Below are 17,939 nucleotides of genomic sequence, written 5' to 3' on the forward strand. Positions count from 1 at the left end.
AGCTCAAAAAAAACGTGAGCATCAACAATCATCAAAAATCGATTTGATAAAACTAATTGCAATTTAACCTAATCCGTATAGAATTGAAACTACAATTGATATAACTTTAACATATTGCAATAATTATCGTTTAAAATAACAATATGTAAAGAACAAATTGAAAACAAAACATCGTCTGATCAGACAAAAGCCAAAAGGCACGGTTTCCAAGGCACAAAAAAAACAGGCCGTGCAAAAAAAAATCTGCCGAGACAAAAACAGCCGCACGGTTTTTTTTTTATGCAATAAAAAATTATCGATTCAATTCGTTTAATGAAAATCCTAAAGAAAAATTTACGTGGCCTCGCTCTGATACCACTTGAGGGGTAATATCCGTATAAAACCCTTAAATTTTAGGACTATAACGTAAATTTAACATGCGATTTATGGTCATAAACGAAAAACAATAGAGAAACGATAAAGAACAAGAATCAACCTCGGGTCCTTTGAAATGCGGCCTAAGAACAGAAATCAAAGTAGATTTCCTCCTAATCGTTGCACCCAAGACCGTCTGAGACTATGCCCCTTGTGCTAGAAATACTCTCTAATTGACTTGCAATATTGAGAGAGTTTTGTGTGAATTTTGCTAGATGTGAGATCTAGGTTTTTCAGAGAAGAATGCTCTCAAAAACCTAATTTTCTTTCAAATGAATGAGTTAGTTCCAAAAGGAGAGAGAGCCTCTCCTTTTGTTTTGATCGTCCAAACCGTGAGCCAAAGGGGAGGGAGTGGGCTTTCACTTCCTCCTTATTTTTCAGCTCGTGATCCGACTCAAAATGCTAAAATGTATATGACGGGATTTTTATTATAAATCGTCATCGGTTATCGGTTATTAAAATATCAACTAGTAACATGACTTAGTCGATATATTAATACTTGTCCGACAATGACAATATTGTATAATTAATTAATTCAATATACATTAATTAAATATAACCGTTTATATTTAATTTACGAATTAACCGCTTAATTCGTCTTAGCCATTATTATTTAATCTGTATTAAATAATTATCTCAACATCGCGTTTGACTAATTATTAGTCAATAACTCCGACTAACTGCTTAGTCAAATTAGGCATCAACATGACTGTATTTTCATACCGTCACATCTCTCAAACGTATCCTATAGGTGTGACTTTTAGGGACCAGTTGATCACCGCCATCAGTATGACAATAACGTCAAACTTATCTAGCAAGCCAACCGTTATTGATAAACGTGGACCAACTGATAATAATACAAAAGTATACCCTTTGATCCTTTTAGAGATTTAGATGTTATTGCACTAACTGTAGAGGACACCAGCCCCAACATATATATATATATATATACATATATATATATATATACACAAGGTATGCATGTTTGTCGTTTGTATGTAAGTATGTTGGTGGAAAGTGTTGAGTTGAGCATACGGGTAGTATACAAGTCAGCATGACTCGATCGAGTGGGGGGCACTCGATCTAGTAGGTGAGTGACTCGATCGAGTGAGTTGTTTTTCGTTTCTGGGCAGTAGTCTGTTTTTGGGCACTCGATCGAGTGGTGTCAGCTCGATCGAGTAAGGTTGTGGCTCGATCGAGTACTAATATGTGCAATTTATATAGACTTTTAGCCTCTTATTGCACGCATTTTTATGCCATTTTCATTACTTTGTATTGCAAAATGCCCCGAACTGACTACTTTGGTTTGTTTTGTCTTAGTTGCAGAAATGGACCTAAAAGTAGTGGAATCGCACCTTATTCGTCCCACTTAGCATGCATTTTAAGGAGACGGAGATTTAGAGCAGAAGTCGTACCTCAGGAAGCGTGAAGGAAGGTCCTAGGAAGCTAACCAATGAGTGTCAAGGCTGTTTTCAGTGGATATCTACTCGATTGAGAGCTTTTAGAGGTCGATCGAGTGGTTTGGCTGTTGTAGGTGTTCGATCGAGTGGTTCTTGAACTCGATCGAAATGGGCTAATTTGGAAGTGTTCGATCGAGCGCTGCTTTTGCTCGATCGAACGGTTTTGCTGAAGATTTACTCGATCGAGTAGTTTGAAAAGGCACGATCGAGTGACTACCTACTTTACACAGGTTAATTAATTCGTGTTAGGTTTATTTATGTTAATAAAACGCTTCCCTATATAAGGGAAGTCGTCATTAGGTCATAAACACACCTTATCATACTAATTTTTACTCTCTTAATTACACTTTAGATCTGAAACTTTATTCTTAATCTCTGCTGCTACTTTGTTCTTATTGCCGGATTCGCTCTTTTGTAATATCTCTCTTTTAATCTTAATCTAATTCTTGTTTGATTTTAATTATTGTTCTTCCTATTTCATTGTCTCTTAATTATTGCTAATATACAATTCATCTTGATTATCTCTTTATCATGTCTCTTAGCATATTCATTGTTGTTGTTGTTGTTGTTGTTAAATATGATAGCATGAGTAGCTAAATCTCCCTATGTTACGATTACGGGAGCCATGGTAGTAAAGTGACGATGTTGTGAATAGGCTAGATGATTAACTGTGAGAATCTGTGACCATAGCAATATAACTGTAATATGTTTAGTTGAGTGCACGCTTCTAAATAACTTTAATTTGGTTAAATTCGCTCCTAGATCGGAATATTGGAATGAACAAACCTGCTATGAACAGTAGACTACCCTAATGAGGACGGAAGTTAAGTTAGTTATAATCTAGGGTGGATAGCGGACCGGAAGGACCTTTCCCTGGCCCTTCTCACAGTAGATTGTCTAGACTATTTATGACTGAGTTAGTGAACTGCCATGTGAACCGAAATCCTAACATACCTCTCCTTATCTGATCAATCTTAGCTTTTTCTTACCTTTATCGCTCTTGTCTTTATTTCTCTTGTCTTACATCTTCAGTAGTTTAGAAAACTAATTTTAAAACCCCTAATTGTGACCCGACAGACGTACTTAGCAGATAGATACTTAGCCTCCCTATAGAGATCGACCCTACTTACCGCTAGCTTCTGTTAGTAGTAATAGGTATTTATTTTTGGTACCTAACGACGGTATCAAATTTTGGCACCGTTGCCGGGGAGGAATAGCCTATTTATCTGTTTTTTGTTTCGTTTGTCTCTCTCAGTCTCAGGGAATTTTTATTCCTTGAGACAGTTCTAATTTATTTCTCCAGTGCTTTTTATGGCCAGGTCTAACAGGTCAGAGTTAGTTCCAGCTGATCCTGAACCAGAAAGGACCTTTCATTGTAGACAGAGACTGCAGAGAAAGATTCAAAAGGAAGCCTTGAGTACTTTTGAACCCGAGCTAGAACACATTTTCTTTTTGCAGAAGACCCGTCTTGTGAAGAAGACAAATCTATTTTTGCCGTAAATCCAGTGAAAATGCTTGATATCGCGAGTCACTCAGAGCCCACAGCTGCCTCAATCCCTAAAGGTTTCAAACTTACGACCGAGGATGGGAATATATTTGACATTCGACCGTCCTATATCAATCTAGTCGAACGGAACCTGTACCGAGGTGTGGCGGGTGAAGATCCGCGTAAACATATGGAGGTTTTCACTGACTATTGCTCTACCATTCCCGCTACTAAGGGAGTGACCCAGGACAAGATTAAGGAGGTCCTATTTCCTTTCTCTTTGACCGATGGAGCCCGAGAGTGGCTCACTGATCTTGATCGAACTGCAGCCGGTATTACTGACTGGGAAAGTCTGGCCCTTGCTTTCTATAAAAGGTATTTTTTTCCACAGCGAACTAATCAGCTGAGAGGAAAAATTACAAGTTTCAAGCAGACACCAGATGAAAACTTGTACGAAGCTTGGTGCCGTTTTAAGAGGTTGGTGCGGTCTCTTCCTCACCATGGTTTTGACCAATGGTTTTTATGCAACCAGTTTTATAATGGGTTGTATGACGACCACCGTGCTATCTTGGACGCCTCATCTAATGGGCGATTTCAGAAGAACAATGATGATTTCAAGGGATGGGGCATCATAGAAAAAATGGCTACCCATTATGCTCAATATGGGAACTCGAGAGGAGGTATTCGTACTGTTTCTTCTGTTGATAGTGCAGTTGTGGCTCAGCTGGAAGCCATGAATGCCCGTTTTGATAAGATGGAGTTGCAGAATGCTGGTGATCAACAAACAGTTCACTTGTTGACTAGACAAGAGACCATTTCTTGTAAGAGGTGCTGTAGTAATGACGGTCACACTGTTGTTGACTGTCTAACTGAGAAGGAGCATGTGACACCCTCAAACTTAGCGTTAAATAAACACGTAAATTCTACAGAAAAACTGGCAGGATATGTTTGTAATTGGTTCAACTAATTAAAACCTGTAATTTTTAAAACTTTTCTAAACCATTCACAAACATTTCCAAAAGGAGAGTGCCAAAACCTGCAAATACTAACAAACTAATTTACATAAATATGCTAAAGCTGCAAGAATAAAGTGATACAAACCAAAGAAAAAGAGGGAGACATATGTCCCTTCAAAATATAAACACAACCAAAAGTTTAAAGGTTTACTACATAAATAGCCAAACTAAGTCCAAGGTTCTTTTGCTCACTAGCTCGTCCGTGAACCCCATCTAAGCATCACCAACCTGTCAATCGCATTTTATACAAACACGAAAGCCACAATTCAGTGGGGAGTAACTTCGAGTCCTCCCAGCCACGAAATGTCATATTTAATGTAACATGTAATGGAACATGTAACCAACATCATAAATAAGTTAATTATCGAGTATTCTAACATATGAGCCCTAAACTGACCAAATTAAACTATCATGTGAAACATATAACAAGCAGTAATCCAAACTTTATCAATTGTAACCGGCTTACATCTCACCTATTACAATTCATAAAATCACCATACAAGAAAGGACAATATATCAAAGACAGGCATAAGTTCTTAGTACGGTCAATAGTCACTCTGTAACTCGAGTCTATACCACGAGGTAGGGAAGGTAATCGAACCGGTATCTTGGCTTAGAGGTTCTATCAAAACATGGCCAAGACACAACACAACCCTAGCCTAAAATCTGCGCAGACCTAGACATGCGGATACACACCACCGCACCCAAGACCCACAATTTTTCTAAAACAAAGTGAGTACCCTAAGGAGTCCACCAAAGGGTTGGCTAGTACTTAAGCTGACCACTTACTATCAAAATAAGTAACGAGGTCATGCCCCAACTTGGATATAATCCCGCCAAGTCAGGAACACAAAGGCTATTAAGCAGTGAACATATACTCGTCAAAGACTATAACGGCCTATCTATGACAAACACAACAACCTGCAAGAAGTATTCAATACCAATTCCATTTCCAGCAATATTAACAATATTAAAGGTTTCGGGGAATCTAAGGCCGTTTCTACAACATAAGAAACTACTCAAATCAAACAACAACACATGTGAACTAAACACTTAATAAATGGCCTAAAACAAGTAAGAGGCCGATTAACCAATTCATACAAAATTTCATCCAACCGAATTTTTACCCGCAACCCCAGCCCTGCGACAGGTACGGGTTAAATTGCGGCTGACCAATCACATAATTGACTGACATCGATTCAGTCAAAGGGACCAAGGGCTCAGTTTTCGGCATAATCATCCAACATTACAATTATCGCTACAAATTCACTTTAAGCCTATTCATTACTATATCATATTATAACCTATCTTAACATGTGCAACTACCAATATAAACATAATTTTTACCATTAACATTATATTTACTACTAATATGATTCATTTCAAAAGATTACCCATTTGTTACTTATACTAAATATAACATTAATAAAACCGAAACGACAAATAATGCATGATAAACCGCGAAACAAGCAACGGACCAACCCGGGCCAACCCAGGGCCTGCCTGGGCCTGCTGGCCGCCACCCCCAATCCTCCATTTTTCCGTTTTTGTTCATTTTAACACCGCTTTAAGCATTACTTAATCGTTCCCATTTCATTTTCATACTAATATGTGAACATAAACTTACAAAAGACATGAATTAGACATGAAATTAACCCATATTATCATGTGAAATAAACTACTCAAACAACAATCACAAAATCAAACAAAAAGCAAAGAATGTGACATTAATTCGTCGAGTAACTCGAAATATGTTACCTTTAGCAACAAAATGAGCAATTAGCACCTTGAACACCCAACCCTAATCTGCCAACTAACCACTATCTTCAACTATATACGAGTCTCCAAACTCGTCCTCTAAATCTTCACCTAAATAAACAATAAAAACACAATTATAATTACAAAAACCGAAAATGCCCAAAATCGTCTTAAATCGACATCACGAAAACTGAAATTAAAACATACTAGGATGTAGATCTTGAAGAGAGGATTCCGAAAATATAAATTTTGCGAAAATCGGACTAGAAACGAAGAAATTATGATGAAATTACGATTGTAAGATAATTTTCTTTTTTTTTCTTTGTGGATGTCGGTCAAGGGATCAAAAGAAGAACAAAGAAGTGCTAGGAAGAAATGGAAAGGAGGAAAGGGGAGGGTGCCGTGGAAAGGAGAGGAAAGGAGCGGGATTTTAGGCGGAATTTCATGAGTCGGTTTTGGCTCGTTTCGACGATAATTAAAACCGTTTGTCAAACGCAAAATCCGACAAGGCCAAAGTTCTTAAACACGAAATTACAAGAAGATTGAGTACTCATATGACCCATTTCCAAAATCGTTTGTCCAATTTTCAAAAGAGTTGTCATTTTTCTCCCGATATGCCCTTATTTCGAAATAAAAAGTTTTTACACGGTTTAAACTATTTTTAAACATTTCGAAACTATCAGAATAAATACTTTACTTCAAAATATAATAAAATTATATTTCTTTGAATTATTATTACTTCAAATACATTAATATCAAATTTTACTTGATTAATAAATTACTTCCGCAATATAATAACGGTCCGAAATTACGGGGTGTTACAATCACCCCTCCTTTTAAAAAGTTTCGTCCTCGAAACTTAGAAGGAGAAATTATAATATACAACATCTTAATAATACAATCATAAGAAAAATATAGGTATCTTTTCAATGAAACGGTGATACTCTTGTTGATCAGACAAGAACATCCACATTCATATCAAGATATATATATAAAAAAAAATATTTCTACACCAATAAATGAGAAAACCCATTATTGGGATGTCTCCAATAACGAGATTTAACACTCATTAATGTTAAAACCATTAAAAATCATAAAAGCATTTCCAAAATTTTAGTTTAAAGTTCTATAATAAGAATAATATCTTTACTAATTATGATTAAATACGGCTTAGTAACGCGGAAAAAGAGTAAGAAAAGGAATACCTTACGAGAATAATTCAGGATATTTAGCTAACATAGAAGCTTCAGTCTCCCAAGTCTCTTCTTCGACATTTCCACAACGCCAAAGAACACGGACTAGAGGTACAACTTTGCTCCTAAGTTGCTTATTGGCTTTTTCAAGAATCCGAATTGGCCTTTCTTCAACCGCCAAGTTAGGCTCCAATTCAAGAATCTCTTCTTGGATGATATGGCTAGGGTCATTAATGTACTTCCTCAACTGAGAAACATGGAAGACATTGTGAACCTTGCTCAGATTTGGGGGCAATTCTAAACGGTAAGCAGCAGGACCAATCTTTTCAATCACCCGGAAAGGTCCAATATATTTAGGGCTCAACTTCCCTTTTACGCCAAACCGTTTTACCCCTTTCATAGGTGACACTTTAAGGAATACTTGATCACCAACCTCAAAAGAAAGTGGTCGACGACGGACATCAGCATATGATTTTTGACGGTCCTGAGCGGCCTTCATCCGCTCCCGAATGATTTTAACTTGTTCAACGGACTCGGTCACCAAATCAGGTTCTAACATAGGAACATTTTGGGTTTGATCCCAACAGACTGGAGTACGGCATTTTCTACCGTACAGAGCTTCATATGGTGCCATTTTAATGGAGGCTTGATAGCTGTTGTTGTAAGAGAACTCAACCAGAGGTAAACATTTCTCCCAGGAAGTTTGGAAATCTAAGGCACAGGCACGAAGAAGATCCTCTAAAGTTTGAATTGTTCTCTCGGTTTGACCATCAGTGGCGGCGTGAAAAGCAGTGCTCATTAATAGGTTACTACCCAAGGCCTCCTGTAATGCAGTCCAGAAACGAGAACAAAATCGAGGATCCCGATCTGAAACTATATCTTTAGGAACCCCATGATAGCGCACTACTTCATTCACATAGGCACCAGCTAGAACTTCTAATCTCCAAGTCTCTTTGATTGGAATAAACCGAGCACACTTAGTCAATCGGTCCACAACCACCCAAACAGCATTCTTCCCAGTGGAAGTCCTGGGTAAAGCCATCACAAAATCCATGGAAATAGACTCCCATTTCCAAAGAGGAACATCCAAGGGTTGAAGCAAACCCCCGGGCTTTTGATGCTCTATCTTTACTTTCTGACAGGTGAGGCATTTACTGACATACTCCATAACTTTAATCTTCATCCTAGGCCACCAGAATTGTAATCTCAAATCTTTGTACATTTTGGTAGCTCCCGGATGAACGGAGTAAGGAGAGAGATGTGCTTCATCAAGAATTCTTTTTCTCAAATCAGCTGCACTCGGAACATAGATTCTATCATGATAACGAAGATACCCATCATCATCAATCTTACAATCCTTAGCTTGCCCAAGTTGAATTTTAGCTCGAATGGATTTGAAAGTAGGATCATCGGGAAGGCAAGCACGGATCTCACGGTAGAAGTCAGGTTCGGCTGACATGGCATTAAGATGATTAGAGCCCCTTTTTACAAGGCTTATTCCTAATTTTTGAAGTTCTAAAGCAAGTTCAGGAGGTAATTCCCGAAAAGAATTCAAAGGATGACAGGATTTTCTGCTAAGAGAATCAGCCACCACATTAGCTTTTCCTTCGTGATAAATTAGGTCGGCATCATAGTCATTCACCAATTCCAACCATCTTCTTTGTCTCATGTTCAGCTCTTTTTGGGTAAAGAGATATTTCAGGCTTTTGTGGTCGGTGTAAATGTTGCAATGGACTCCAATGAGATAGTGTCTCCAAATCTTTAAAGCATGCACCACCGCAGCTAATTCAAGATCATGAGTCGGGTAGTTAACTTCATGAACTCTAAGCTGTCGAGAGGCATACGCAATGACTTTCCCTTTTTGCATCAAGACACAACCTATACCATGCTTAGAAGCATCACAGTAAACATCAAAGTCCACTCCTTCTTCAGGTAAGGTCAACACCGGAGCGGTAGTCAACCTCTTTTTCAATTCCTGGAAGGCATTTTCACACTCCTCAAACCACATAAATTTAGACTCCTTCTTCAGCAACTGAGTCATCGGCCTAGCAATCTTTGAAAAATCCTTCACAAACCGCCGATAGTAACCCGCCAAGCCAAGGAAACTACGGATTTCAGAAACATTGGTCGGACTTTTCCAACTAACAACGGCTTCGATTTTGGCAGGATGTACCATAACGCCCTCTTTCGAAATGACGTGCCCAAGGAAGGTCACTTTAGGTAACCAGAATTCACATTTAGAGAATTTAGCATACCATTTTTCACGGCGCAGAATCTCTAAAATAACACGAAGGTGTTTGGCATGTTCTTTTTCAGATTTAGAATAGATCAGGATGTCATCAATGAACACTACAACGCATTTGTCAAGGTGTTCTCTGAAAGTACGGTTCATCTGATCCATGAATATTGCTGGAGCATTGGTCAGTCTGAATGGCATCACTGTAAACTCGAAATGACCATATCTCGTACTGAAGGCGGTTTTAGGGATGTCAGCTTCTCGGACTGGAATTTGATGATAGCCCGAACGAAGGTCAATTTTAGAAAAAGTGGAAGCACCTCGGAGTTGGTCGAAAATATCATCAATTCTAGGAAGAGGATATTTATTCTTGATAGTAACCCGATTAAGTTCACGATAATCTATGCATAACCGCATAGATCCATCCTTCTTCCTTACAAAGAGAACAGGAGCACCCCAAGGTGAAGAGCTAGGTCGGATAAAACCTTTGGCAATCAAATCATCCAGCTGAGCCTTCACTCTTTCATTTTCAGACGGTGCCACCTATAAGGAGCTTTAGCAATAGGACCGGTACCGTGAATAAGATCAATAGCAAATTCAACTTCCCTTTCGGGAGGAATTCCCGGTAGCTCATCGGAAACACATCAGGAAATTCACATACTACAGGAACATTCTCTTTAGGAGGCAGAGAGGAAGAATCTGAAGGAGTCACCATACACAAGAAGGCTTGATGACCCTTTTTCATCGCATTGACAAACTTCATAGCAGAAATTAATTTAGTATCGGTTTGTCTTTTAACCATTTGATAAGACACATGATGACCTGAAGGGCTTGTAAGAATTATTTTCTGGTCCCGACATTCAAATCGAGCATGATAAGTATGTAACCAATCCATGCCCAAAATGACATCAAATTCTTCAAGCGGAAATTGGAAAAGATTTGCTAGAAATATAGATCCCGCAATAGAAATAGGGACTTCCGGATAGATTTTAGAACAGGAAAAGACATCACCAGAGGGTAAGGATATAGATGTGCTTTCTCCATGTGATGATTCAAGTGATAATTTATCGGAGAGTTTCATTGAAATAAAAGATAAAGAGGCACCCGTATCAAAAAGTACCACACAAGGAACATCAAAAATAGAAAATGTACCAGTAATGATATCAGGATGTGCCTCAGCTTCTGCTCGGCTCATGACAAAAATCCGGCCCTTCAGCCTCCCTGGGGCAGCAGGAGTAGTAGGAGCCGTCACCTTCTTCTCCGGGCAAACATTGGCCTTGTGGCCCGGTTTGTTGCAAGAAAAGCATATGATAGGATCAACGAAGCATTTACCAGGGTGTGCTGGTTTCTTGCAGTTATAGCACACTCGGTCTTTAGCACCTTTATTGTTGTTAAGAGCTGAAGATTGACCACCCCGGTTAACTTGCACAGTAGAAACAAATCTCCTCTTGTTTGGGTCAGAGGGAGAAGAGGTGAACCTGGGTGAAGGAGTATAGGGCCTAGAAGATGGATATAAAGGCCTCTTGCCAAGACTGGAACTGGTTGCACGAGCTTCATTTTCAATGTCTTTCAGGGAATTCTCAGCCCGTAAAGCATCATTGTAAATTGAAACAAAGCTGGTGGAGTCCCGGCGGACCATGCTTTTGATTTTAGGAGAGAGCTTTTCAAGATAAAAGAAAGCTTTTTCATTGTCATCCTTCACCAATCTAGTAGCATAATGAGCCAACTCATTGAATTTATCGGTGAAGGTCTGAACAGGAAGGCTTCCTTGCTTTAATTCCATGAATCCCTTCAACTTCTGCTGTTTAAGTTCTTGCGGATAGAATCGGGCCTCCACTAATTCCTTGAAATGTTCCCAGTCAAATCCCGGTTCAGCTGAAACAGTAGGCCCAGTCATGGACCACCATCGATCTGCTTCTCGTACTAGGAAGTGAGATACCAGCTTCACTTTATGTTCTTTCTTAACATCATACAACGTAAAGCTTTTCTCTAACTCCCGAAACCACCCCGTAAGAGCAACTGGATCAATCTCTCCACCATAAGTGGGGGTGTTGATTCGGGTTAATTGGTTAGCCACCCAAGTATAGGTGCCTGGAGTACCCTCAGGAGGCGGGGGAGGAGGAGGAGTTTGTTGATTCTGCTGATTTTGTTGGTTTTGGAGAATTTGAGTAAGAACTAGTAAAATAGCATCATCCATTCTTCTTGGCGGAGCCATCTTACAAAAGAGAAAATTTAATTAATACCTAACAATTAGCAATCACAAACAGGCTACCACATAAAATCCTAAATCTACCCATCCTACCCATTTCTCAAGTTTATTATTTAAAGGTCAAGTGCTTTTAAGTGGGGTGCACAAACGTGCGTCGGGAGCAACAAGCTCTGATACCAACTGTGACACCCTCAAACTTAGCGTTAAATAAACACGTAAATTCTACAGAAAAACTGGCAGGATATGTTTGTAATTGGTTCAACTAATTAAAACCTGTAATTTTTAAAACTTTTCTAAACCATTCACAAACATTTCCAAAAGGAGAGTGCCAAAACCTGCAAATACTAACAAACTAATTTACATAACTATGCTAAAGCTGCAAGAATAAAGTGATACAAACCAAAGAAAAAGAGGGAGACATATGTCCCTTCAAAATATAAACACAACCAAAAGTTTAAAGGTTTACTACAAAAATAGCCAAACTAAGTCCAAGGTTCTTTTGCTCACTAGCTCGTCCGTGAACCCCATCTAAGCATCACCAACCTGTCAATCGCATTTTATACAAACACGAAAGCCACAATTCAGTGGGGAGTAACTTCGAGTCCTCCCAGCCACGAAATGTCATATTTAATGTAACATGTAATGGAACATGTAACCAACATCATAAATAAGTTAATTATCGAGTATTCTAACATATGAGCCCTAAACTGACCAAATTAAACTATCATGTGAAACATATAACAAGCAGTAATCCAAACTTTATCAATTGTAACCGGCTTACATCTCACCTCTTACAATTCATAAAATCACCATACAAGAAAGGACAATATATCAAAGACAGGCATAAGTTCTTAGTACGGTCAATAGTCACTCTGTAACTCGAGTCTATACCACGAGGTAGGGAAGGTAATCGAACCGGTATCTTGGCTCAGAGGTTCTATCAAAACATGGCCAAGACACAACACAACCCTAGCCTAAAATCTGCGCAGACCTAGACATGCGGATACACACCACCGCACCCAAGACCCACAATTTTTCTAAAACAAAGTGAGTACCCTAAGGAGTCCACCAAAGGGTTGGCTAGTACTTAAGCTGACCACTTACTATCAAAATAAGTAACGAGGTCATGCCCCAACTTGGATATAATCCCACCAAGTCAGGAACACAAAGGCTATTAAGCAGTGAACATATACTCGTCAAAGACTATAAAGGCCTATCTATGACAAACACAACAACCTGCAAGAAGTATTCAATACCAATTCCATTTCCAGCAATATTAACAATATTAAAGGTTTCGGGGAATCTAAGGCCGTTTCTACAACATAAGAAACTACTCAAATCAAACAACAACACATGTGAACTAAACACTTAATAAATGGCCTAAAACAAGTAAGAGGCCGATTAACCAATTCATACAAAATTTCATCCAACCGAATTTTTACCCGCAACCCCAGCCCTGCGACAGGTACGGGTTAAATTGCGGCTGACCAATCACACAATTGACTGACATCGATTCAGTCAAAGGGACCAAGGGCTCAGTTTTCGGCATAATCATCCAACATTACAATTATCGCTACAAATTCACTTTAAGCCTATTCATTACTATATCATATTATAACCTATCCTAACATGTGCAACTACCAATATAAACATAATTTTTACCATTAACATTATATTTACTACTAATATGATTCATTTCAAAAGATTACCCATTTGTTACTTATACTAAATATAACATTAATAAACCCGGAACGACAAATAATGCATGAAAAACCGCGAAACAAGCAACGGACCAACCCGGGCCAACCCAGGGCCTGCCGTGGGCCCGCTTGGGCCTGCCGGGCCTGCTGGGCCTGCTGGCCGCCACCCCCAATCCTCCATTTTTCCGTTTTTGTTCATTTTAACACCGCTTTAAGCATTACTTAATCGTTCCCATTTCATTTTCATACTAATATGTGAACATAAACTTACAAAAGACATGAATTAGACATGAAATTAACCCATATTATCATGTGAAATAAACTACTCAAACAACAATCACAAAATCAAACAAAAAGCAAAGAATGTGACATTAATTCGTCGAGTAACTCGAAATATGTTACCTTTAGCAACAAAATGAGCAATTAGCACCTTGAACACCCAACCCTAATCTGCCAACTAACCACTATCTTCAACTATATACGAGTCTCCAAACTCGTCCTCTAAATCTTCACCTAAATAAACAATAAAAACACAATTATAATTACAAAAACCGAAAATGCCCAAAATCGTCTTAAATCGACATCAAGAAAACTGAAATTAAAACATACTAGGATGTAGATCTTGAAGAGAGGATTCCGAAAATATAAATTTTGCGAAAATCGGACTAGAAACGAAGAAATTATGATGAAATTACGATTGTAAGATAATTTTCTTTTTTTTTCTTTGTGGATGTCGGTCAAGGGATCAAAAGAAGAACAAAGAAGTGCTAGGAAGAAATGGAAAGGAGGAAAGGGGAGGGTGCCTTGGAAAGGAGAGGAAAGGAGCGGGATTTTAGGCGGAATTTCATGAGTCGGTTTTGGCTCGTTTCGACGATAATTAAAACCGTTTGTCAAACGCAAAATCCGACAAGGCCAAAGTTCTTAAACACAAAATTACAAGAAGATTGAGTACTCATATGACCCATTTCCAAAATCGTTTGTCCAATTTTCAAAAGAGTTGTCATTTTTCTCCCGATATGCCCTTATTTCGAAATAAAAAGTTTTTACACGGTTTAAACTATTTTTAAACATTTCGAAACTATCAGAATAAATACTTTACTTCAAAATATAATAAAATTATATTTCTTTGAATTATTATTACTTCAAATACATTAATATCAAATTTTACTTGATTAATAAATTACTTCCGCAATATAATAACGGTCCGAAATTACGGGGTGTTACAGAGCAGGTTCTTGCCTTTCAGCAATACAGGCAATGTGGCTCTTATTATAATAATCAGAGTGGAGTCCATCCCAATTTGCGATGGACTCGTCAAAATGTGTTAAACCCTTCACCTTCACCGGAGCAACAACAACCTTACATTCCTCCTCACAAAGCTCAACAAGTCTTTCAAAAGCCTCCATCCTTTCCACCACCGCAACAAGGTGCTTCCTCAAGTGGTGTTAGTGAGATGACCGAGTTGAAGTCAATGTGTAACACCCCGTATTTTATTAAGTTGGATAAAATTCTTTTAATTGCTATTTTGAATTTAATTACATCATTTAACGATTTATATATATATGCTTAGCTAATTAATTAATTTCATCATAATTCGATACGTTAATTTTAATAATCATTAATAAGTTTATTTAAAGTTAGTTCGAGTTTATTGAAGTTAGTTCGAGTTTATTTATTTAATAATTTCCGTTTCTTTACGAGTCCTTATGAAAGTTGTTTTAAGTGAACCCGAGATGGATTTTGGGAACAAAACCGTCCAATTAGCTATTTTGAGCTTAGTTCACTAAATTAGCAATTTTTATTAATATCCGTTAGTTTTGTAAAAATCGCTAATAATTCCGATTCAAGCTGATATTGTATTATTTACGTTAACTAGCTGAGTTTATTTTATTTTCACTCATTAAATTTATTTATTATTGATTCCGTTTTATTACTGAAACTTTTACTAAAACCGATTTTATTAACTCGAGAAAGTTTTAAAAACGAGCGAAATTACTTAACGATGAAGAAACATACGTATAATTAGTAGCTAGCAAGCTAGCTGGTGTCTCATTTATCATTCCTCACGTCTTCTTCCTTTCTTCTATTTCCTTCTTCTTTGTTCTTCTTTATCTTTCGTTTAAATTTTTGTCTGTAAGTTGTCCTGATGCTCCGTTTCTCATCCGTTTTCAATGATTTTTGTTCCATAGCGCTCCTCTCGTCGTTCTCGTCATTCCGATGTAAGTAACATTCATTTTCGTTATGTATTTCTACAAACCCAATTTATACTTTCAGCTTTAATTTTTATAAGACGGTTGTAGATGCTAAGATAGACGGTCTTGTATAAGATTTGTTAGTCATAAATGATTAGTTCAATCGGAAAAAGGTAACAATGATAGGTTACTCAATATTACTTGTAAAATATGTTTATTTCGAATCTTTGGTTAGTCTGTTTTTATAATTGAGACGGTGTATAATTATATATAGGGATCCTTATGGATGTTAATTAGTTTGTTGTATAGTTGAGACGGTGTATACTGATATGTGGAGATGATTGAGACGGTGTATACTGACCTCTAGGGATCATTTGGGATGCTAGCTAGTAAGTGGTATATTTAAGACGGTGTATGCTGACATGTAGGGATTATTTTGGGATGCTATTTGGAATTTTAACTGCGATTGTTTTGTGTCTAATTGTAAAAAGGGGGCTGTGAGATGGTCTTATACTTGGTTTTGGTCATTGTTTGGTTGGTGGTTTGAGCCAACTTTCTTATTTCCGTCTCAAAACCGAGTCATTATTATGGGTCGTGTGATGGCGGGTTGTGAGGCCGGGTATGGCTGCTCGTGAAGTCGCGTTTAGGACTGCTCAAACGGTCCAAGAGCCGTGGCTATGGGTGCTCGTAGTGTAGGCTTGGGTCATTTAAAATATAATTAAATAATCGTCTCTTATTTTATATAACGATAATTCGTTAATATCGTCCTTTCACATAATTATTTTAGGTGGCTCATATGTGGTTGAAGATGAAGAGTAATTTTGGGTTTTAGAAGCTTTCTCAAGGGTTATTTGCCTTTTTCTAGCTTAAGGTAACTATTCCGAGTTACTCGACGAACTAATGTCACATTAGTAGTTAATGTTGTGCTTGTTGTTTGTTAAGTGTTTAGGTGATTGATAATGTGTTACTTTCGTTTTTCACATGATAGAAATTGGAAATAGCATGAGAATAATATTGCGATAAAATTTGTGATTTGGGCCAAAGTAGGCCAAGACTCTGATCTGGGCCAGATTGACCGAACGAGTTTGGTCAAACTAGGTTTAAACCAGTCAGCCTCGATTTGACCGATGACCCGTCGCGGGACTCGGGTCGAGGGTTTGTCTTTGAGGTGAGATTGGTTGTTATTGGAGGTTTTATGTTATGCCTTGATATTTGTAATTATCATTTCACATGTTGGTTGTTGGATGCTTTGGATGCCTTATGCTTGAGTCTTGTTGCCTCTTTGCCATTTTAGCTTGTTCTCATGAATTATGAGATTAACGGTTAGTTGGAATTTGGATTATTATTGATATTGGAGATATTGTTGGATTGTCAGCTGAATATGCTCTTGCGTAACCTTTCATATACTAGGGTGTGTATGATCTTTTGTGTGTACAAGTTTGGACTCTTTGTCCCTTTTAGGGTTAATTGGGTATCCTACTTGTCTTGTGTGGTGTGGGCTAAAGTATTCAAGCTGGGACTAGCTGGGACTAGGTCCTAGGTGAGTATTTCGGGCTTCATCATAGATAGGCCATTATAGTCTTTGACGAGTATATGTTTGCGGCTTAATAGCCTTTGTGTTCCTGGCTTGGTGGGTTTATATCCAAGCTGGGGCATGACCTTTCTGCCTATTTTGTGAGGAGATGGTCAGCTTAAGTACTAGCCAACCCTTTGGTGGACTCTTTAGGGTACTCATGTGGTTTTATCATGAGTCTTGGATGCGGTGGTTTTATCCGCATTTCTCTAGGTCTGCGCAGTCTAGGATTAGGGTTGAGTCGTATCTTGGCCATGTTTTATTCATATTAACCTCTGAGCCAAAATACTAGCTTCCCTACCTCGTGGTATAGACTCGAGTTACAAAGTGACTATTGACTGTACTAGTAACTTATGCCTGTCTCTAGATATATTGTCCTTTCTTGTTTGATGATTCTATGAATTATAGAAGGTGAGATGCAAGCCGGCTATGGTTGATAGAGTTTGGATTCCTGGATGTTATGTGATTGACATGATAGTGTAGTATGAGTCGGTCTAGTATTCACAGGCTAGGACTATGTGTTGTTATATTGTTGTTCACATGATAAGCACGATTGTCTAGCATCTATATGCTAAGGCTATGTGTTATTCATATTCATATTCTTATGTTTACATGTTATATTAATTATGACATTTCGTGGCTGGGAGAACTCGGAGTTACTCCCCACTGACTGTGGCTTTCGTATTTGTATAAAATGCGAAT

The sequence above is a fragment of the Silene latifolia genome, chromosome 1 (genome assembly GCF_048544455.1).
Source record: "Silene latifolia isolate original U9 population chromosome 1, ASM4854445v1, whole genome shotgun sequence".
Classification (NCBI taxonomy): Eukaryota; Viridiplantae; Streptophyta; class Magnoliopsida; order Caryophyllales; family Caryophyllaceae; genus Silene; species Silene latifolia.